The sequence below is a fragment of the Oncorhynchus mykiss genome, chromosome 9, assembly GCF_057628025.1.
Source record: "Oncorhynchus mykiss isolate SJ-2025 chromosome 9, ASM5762802v1, whole genome shotgun sequence".
NCBI lineage: Eukaryota > Metazoa > Chordata > Actinopteri > Salmoniformes > Salmonidae > Oncorhynchus > Oncorhynchus mykiss.
In genome coordinates this window covers 30,342,514-30,350,484 of record NC_143030.1, presented here as the reverse complement: position 1 = coordinate 30,350,484, position 7,971 = coordinate 30,342,514, and positions in this window count along the sequence as shown.

Sequence of the window (7,971 nt, the reverse complement as noted above, 5' to 3'; positions counted from 1 at the left end):
ATGATCAGGTCTATATAATTATCAAACTTACATATATTGGTAGTAGAAAGGAAACACAAACTCTTTTTTAAGTATTACAATTCTCCTTTAGCAATACAATTGTAGGCAGAAGTTGGTACAGAGTACAGTATATGATAGACACTTTGCATAACCTGGGTAGAGCTAAGACCTCCTGTAACTCCTACAGTGCCTTGCGAAAGTATTCGGCCCCCTTGAACTTTGCGACCTTTTGCCACATTTCAGGCTTCAAACATAAAGATATAAAACTGTATTTTTTTGTGAAGAATCAACAACAAGTGGGACACAATCATGAAGTGGAACGACATATATTGGATATTTCAAACTTTTTTAACAAATCAAACACTGAAAAATTGGGCGTGCAAAATTATTCAGCCCCTTTACTTTCAGTGCAGCAAACTCTCTCCAGAAATTCAGTGAGGATCTCTGAATGATCCAATGTTGACCTAAATGACTAATGATGATAAATACAATCCACCTGTGTGTAATCAAGTCTCCGTATAAATGCACCTGCACTGTGATAGTCTCAGAGGTCCGTTAAAAGCGCAGAGAGCATCATGAAGAACAAGGAACACACCAGGCAGGTCCGAGATACTGTTGTGAAGAAGTTTAAAGCCGGATTTGGATACAAAAAGATTTCCCAAGCTTTAAACATCCCAAGGAGCACTGTGCAAGCGATAATATTGAAATGGAAGGAGTATCAGACCATTGCAAATCTACCAAGACCTGGCCGTCCCTCTAAACTTTCAGCTCATACAAGGAGAAGACTGATCAGAGATGCAGCCAAGAGGCCCATGATCACTCTGGATGAACTGCAGAGATCTACAGCTGAGGTGGGAGACTCTGTCCATAGGACAACAATCAGTCATATATTGCACAAATCTGGCCTTTATGGAAGAGTGGCAAGAAGAAAGCCATTTCTTAAAGATATCCATAAAAAGTGTTGTTTAAAGTTTGCCACAAGACACCTGGGAGACACACCAAACATGTGGAAGAAGGTGCTCTGGTCAGATGAAACCAAAATTGAACTTTTTGGCAACAATGCAAAACGTTATGTTTGGCGTAAAAGCAACACAGCTGAACACACCATGCCCACTGTCAAACATGGTGGTGGCAGCATCATGGTTTGGGCCTGCTTTTCTTCAGCAGGGACAGGGAAGATGGTTAAACCTGATGGGAAGATGGATGGAGCCAAATACAGGACCATTCTGGAAGAAAACCTGATGGAGTCTGCAAAAGACCTGAGATTGGGACGGAGATTTGTCTTCCAACAAGACAATGATCCAAAACATAAAGCAAAATCTACAATGGAATGGTTCAAAAATAAACATATCCAGGTGTTAGAATGGCCAAGTCAAAGTCCAGACCTGAATCCAATCGAGAATCTGTGGAAAGAACTGAAAACTGCTGTTCACAAATGCTCTCCATCCAACCTCACTGAGCTCGAGCTGTTTTGCAAGGAGGAATGGGAAAAAAATTCAGTCTCTCGATGTGCAAAACTGATAGAGACATACCCCAAGCGACTTACAGCTGTAATCGCAGCAAAAGGTGGCGCTACAAAGTATTAACTTAAGGGGGCTGAATAATTTTGCACGCCCAATTTTTCAGTTTTTGATTTGTTAAAAAAGTTTGAAATATCCAATAAATGTCGTTCCACTTCATGATTGTGTCCCACTTGTTGTTGATTCTTCACAAAAAAATACAGTTTAATATCTTTATGTTTGAAGCCTGAAATGTGGCAAAAGGTCGCAAAGTTCAAGGGGGCCGAATACTTTCGCAAGGCACTGTAAAGCCTCCCCAGTCTCCCTTGCGAGATTTTCCATGACCACAACATTTTAATAAATCTAACCTCCCTCTGACAGCAGCAACCATCTTGTCAGCAATTAAAAGCTCAGAAGTGGGTTTGACCGAAACTTGACCTTTCATTACAAGTATAGGGTCATAACAAGGTGTACGGGTCTAAGCATCCTCTGACAGGTGGCTGTTTTCATCAGGCCTGCGGCAGCCTTGTGTTCTCAGAAAACCAGTCGTATTCTCAGAACCTCAGACGACGAGACGGCCTACAGGGAGGAGGTGAGGGCCCTCGGAGTGTGGTGCCAGGAAAATAACCTCACACTCAACATCAACAAAACAAAGGAGATGATTGTGGACTTCAGGAAACAGCAGAGGGAGCACCCCCCTATCCACATCAACTGGACAGTAGTGGAGAAGGTGGAAAGTTTTAAGTTCTCGGCGTACACATCACGGACAAACTGAAATGGTCCACCCACACAGACAGTGTGGTGAAGAAGGCGCAACAACGCCTCTTCAACCTCAGGAGGCTGAAGAAATTTGGCTTGTCACCAAAAACACTCACAAACTTTTGACTCTGAGGGTTTTTCAAAATGACTACATATGAACCAATAGGCGTCTACTCAGATTTTGGACCATGTTTACCCATTGATGACTGGTTTTCAATTGGTTCCCCTGGATCTCTATTCCTCCGAGCAGAGACTGCTGGTGCAGAATAAGAAGCACCAAAACATGTACCTTAAAGGTTTACCCCAAGTTTTGTTTTTAACAATGTGACCAAAGTGGTCATGTGTAACAACATCTGGGTCTGGGTGTGCACTCTTATCTGATATGATGGCTGTGATGTCTTCTGGCAGTGTGATAGGTGGTGCCTCACCTGACGTTCCTGGACCTTCACGCCAAATCTAGGGATGATTTCCCTTACCAGAAGTTTTGCTACTGTTTTGGCATCACAGTGCACGGTTGGAAATGCTTCAACCCACCTGGTAAAATTGTCAATTATTACCAGGCAGTATCTCTTTCTTTCTTTTTGTTCAGGCATGTCTATGAAATCCATAGCTAAATGGGTGAACAGGCCGGCCAGCGCTGGGAATTTCCCTGGTTTCAGGGGGTTACCCTTACCAATGTTGTATTGCATGCATGTAGTACATTTATACACGTTTGTTTTGCCATCACTTGTCTCATCGTGCACCAGTGACTCCTGTGGCGGGCCGGGCGCAGTGCGCACTAACCAAGGTTGTCAGGTGCACAGTGTAGCCTCCGACACATTGGTGCGGCTGGCTTCCGGGTTGGATGCGCTGCTGGTTGGGTTGTGTATCGGAGGACGCATGACATTCAACCTTCGTCTCTCCCAAGCCCGTACGGGAGTTGTAGCGATGAGACAAGATAGTAGCTACTACAACAATTGGATACCACGAAATTGGGGAGAAAAAGGGGTAAACATTTTTAAAATAAATAAATAATAATAATAATAAAAAAAATAAGGGTACCAGACGCATTAACAAAGTCCCTACCCTTCCAAATGCCAACTCAGGAGAGGCAAACACCAATGGCTATGCAGAGTCAGAATAAATGTTAACCTTCAAACCACTACCTAATATACATGCTTCAGTAAGTGCTAGAAGCTCAGCTTGTTGTGCTGATCAATGTTCTAGCAAAGGCTGTTCAATCAATACTGTCCTATCTAATGAAACTATACCAAACCCTGCATGTTTCCTACCAGTCTCCCTATCAATAAAGGCAGAGCCGTCAAAAAGGAAAGTAACATCAGGGAGCTCAAGAGGTTCATCATAGAGGTCAGGCCTGGCTTTAGAATCACGTTGGACTTGATCAGGACAGCGGTGAGGTTCTCCATCTTCCAGATGTGCTGGGTTAACAGAGCATTGTTGAATCGTAAGGTGAGGCTGTGTCAGTAGACATTTGTACCTAGCCAGTCATGCAGTTGTAAGGAATGAGTTTTTCTGATTCAGTACACAGTAGTAGGGTGTTGTAACGTCAGAGTGGCATATTTCTCAACTGCATAAGCCGTAGTTGCCAGTGCCTTATCACAGGGATGCAGACCTCATATTTTGGTGTATCCCAGCGACTCCCATTGTCCTCACTGACTTAGATGTGAGTCCCAGGTGTTGGCCTGTAGATCCAATGCAGGAGGTATGAGCTCCAGTGTCTATTAAAAATGGTACCTCTTGATTGTTGACCTTCAGAGTAATGACTGGTTCTTTGGTACCATCCGGAAATATGTACTGGTGACACTGGAGAAGGGGGTCAGGGCATCCCTATTGTAGATTATTCTGCTGTGGGAACCACACCTGGTTTATCGCAGGAGGCTGTTGGGGTCATCCATATTGTTGACCATTCATTGGTTGAGTCTGGGAAAAAACAGGTTGAGGCTGTCCAGTGTAGGCTAGTCTTTCACCTCTACCACCTTGGAGGTTCCCTCTACCAGCATTCCCTTTCCATTGACCTCTTCCCCTCTGCTGCCAAGGTTGCTGCTGTGGTTGTTGTCGGCACATGTTTCTCATATGACCTGTCCTTCCGAAATTCCAGCACACCAGAGGTTGTCTCAGTGGTGGAAGGTATGGTTGTGTGTTGCCGTATGGCTGAGGAGGGAACTGAGCTGCAGGTGCTTGGTGAAACTGTGATGCAGGCGGTTGATTAGAATGTTGGTTTTTCCTTTGTCCAGTTGGGCTAGTTGGGCTTTCTTGAGCTGTGTGTCAAGTCCAGCCTTTCTTGCTCTTTCCTCAGTCTTCATCTTTTTCCAGGCTCTGCAGTGATGTTGGGAAATTGTTTCGCTGCTGTTTCCAAGTCCCCAAAACTCCATGGTTTGTAATCATAGTACTGTTGTCCCGTACCAGAGGTCTTTATTACCAGGGGATACGTTCCCACGGGACGGTCATCTTCACCTGGCTGTGTCTTCATCCATTCAGTCTGTTTCATCTCCAGTCTCTGTGATGTTCGAGGCTGTATGTTTTTAAATTCACCCTGAAATAGTGCTACTTCACCATGTTTGATAAGCGCCTTAGTTCTGCCCTCGAGCGATCCAGCTGTTGTTGCATACTCTGTGAACCGGCAGCACATGCACGAGAGTCCTTCAGACATTCGGAAAAGTCGCCTTCTTCTTCAATTTCAGCTCCTTTCTCCTTATCTCCTCTTCTCTTCTCTTCCTTTGTTAAGTTGCTTCCACTTATCATTTTGTCTCTGTCTTCATCATCGCAATGTCATCTGATTTTGTCAACAGCTTTATCCATTTCTCTCTGCACCTTCTTTTCTTGAGCTGCCATGAGGTCCTTTGCCGTGGTAATTCTAGGGCAGAAAGGTGTTGATTGTGTCCTGGCATCATTCCATATATCTCCTAGTTCTTGATACATCTTACCCGGTGGTGGAGAGTTTCCGTCTTGGTCTGGCAGGGGACCAGGTTCTCATGTCTCCCTATTCAGAAAGGTCAAGTCTCCAGTAAAGACAACCTTCCTGGTACCATCAAATCAAATCAAATGTTATTTGTCACATACACATGGTTAGCAGATGTTAATGCGAGTGTAGCGAAAAGCTTGTGCTTCTAGTTCCCACCATGCAGTAATATCTAACAAGTAATCTAACCTAACAATTTCACAATAACTACCTTATACATACAAGGAATGAATAAGAATATGTACATAAAAATATATGAATGAGCGATGGCCGAATGGCATAGGCAAGATGCAGTAGATGGTATAGAGTACAGTATATACATACAGTGCCTTGCGAAAGTATTCGGCCCCCTTGAACTTTGTGACCTCTTGCCACATTTCAGGCTTCAAACATAAAGATATAAAACTGTATTTCTTTGTGAAGAATCAACAACAAGTGGGACACAATCATGAAGTGGAACGACATTTATTGGATATTTCAAACTTTTTTAACAAATCAAAAACTGAAAAATTGGGCGTGCAAAATTATTCAGCCCCTTTACTTTCAGTGCAGCAAACTCTCTCCAGAAGTTCAGTGAGGATCTCTGAATGATCCAATGTTGACCTAAATGACTAATGATGATAAATATAATCCACCTGTGTGTAATCAAGTCTCCGTATAAATGCACCTGCACTGTGATAGTCTCAGAGGTCCGTTAAAAGCGCAGAGAGCATCATGAAGAACAAGGAACACACCAGGCAGGTCCGAGATACTGTTGTGAAGAAGTTTAAAGCCGGATTTGGATACAAAAAGATTTCCCAAGCTTTAAACATCCCAAGGAGAACTGTGCAAGCGATAATATTGAAATAGAAGGAGTATCAGACCACTGCAAATCTACCAATACCTGGCCGTCCTTCTAAACTTTCAGCTCATACCAGGAGAAGACTGATCAGAGATGCAGCCAAGAGGCCCATGATCACTCTGGATGAACTGCAGAGATCTACAGCTGAGGTGGGAGACTCTGTCCATAGGACAACAATCAGTTGTATATTGCACAAATCTGGCCTTTATGGAAGAGTGGCAAGAAGAAAGCCATTTCTTAAAGATATCCATAAAAAGTGTTGTTTAAAGTTTGCCACAAGACACCTGGGAGACACACCAAACATGTGGAAGAAGGTGCTCTGGTCAGATGAAACCAAAATTGAACTTTTTGGCAACAATGCAAAACGTTATGTTTGGCGTAAAAGCAACACAGCTGAACACACCATCCCCACTGTCAAACATGGTGGTGGCAGCATCATGGTTTGGGCCTGCTTTTCTTCAGCAGGGACAGGGAAGATGGTTAAAATTGATGGGAAGATGGATGGAGCCAAATACAGGACCATTCTGGAAGAAAACATGATGGAGTCTGCAAAAGACCTGAGACTGGGACGGAGATTTGTCTTCCAACAATACAATGATCCAAAACATAAAGCAAAATCTACAATGGAATGGTTCAAAAATAAACATATCCAGGTGTTAGAATGGCCAAGTCAAAGTCCAGACCTGAATCCAATCGAGAATCTGTGGAAAGAACTGAAAACTGCTGTTCACAAATGCTCTCCATCCAACCTCACTGAGCTCGAGCTGTTTTGCAAGGAGGAATGGGAAAAAATGTCAGTCTCTCGATGTGCAAAACTGATAGAGACATACCCCAAGCAACTTACAGCTGTAATCGCAGCAAAAGGTGGCGCTACAAAGTATTAACTTAAGGGGGCTGAATAATTTTGCACGCCCAATTTTTCAGTTTTTGATTTGTTAAAAAAGTTTGAAATATCCAATAAATTTTGTTCCACTTCATGATTGTGTCCCACTTGTTGTTGATTCTTCACAAAAAAATACAGTTTTATATCTTTATGTTTGAAGCCTGAAATGTGGCAAAAGGTCACAAAGTTCAAGGGGGCCGAATACTTTTGCAAGGCACTGTATGAGATGAGTAATGTAGGGTATGTAAACATTATATAAAGTGGCATTGTTTAAAGTGGCTAGTGATACATTTATTACATGTTTTTTTCATTATTAAAGTGGCTAGAGACGAGTCAGTATGTTGGTAGCAGCCACTCAATGTTAGCTGATGACTGTTAGCTGTTGATGGCTGTTTAACAGTCTAATGGCCTTGAGATAGAAGCTGTTTTTCAGTCTCTCGGTCCCCATTTTGATGCACCTCTACTGACCTCGCCTTCTGGATGATAGTGGGGTGAACAGGCAGTGGCTCGGGTGGTTGTTGTCCTTGATGATCTTTTTGGCCTTCCTGGGATATCGGGTGGTGTAGGTGTCCTGGAGGGCAGGTAGTTTGCCCACGTGATGCGTTGTGCAGACCTCACTACCCTCTGGAGAGCCTTACGGTTGAGGGTGGAGCAGTTGCCGTACCAGGCGGCGATACAGCCCGACAGGATGCTCTCGATTGTGCATCTGTATAAGTCTGTGAGTGTTTTTGGTGACAAGATGAATTTGAAGAGGCTCTGCTGCGCCTTCTTCACCACGCTGTCTGTGTGTGTGTGGACCATTTCAGTTTGTCCGTGATGTGTACGCCGAGGAACTTAAAACTTTCCACCTTCTCCACTACTGTCCAGTCGATGTGGATAGGGGGATGCTCCCTCTGCTGTTTCCTGAAGTCCACAACCATCTCCTTTGTTTTGTTGACATTGAGTGTGAGGTTATTTTCCTGACACCACACATTCACCTCCTCCCTGTAGGCAGTCTCGTCGTTGTTGGTAATCAAGCCTACCACTGTAG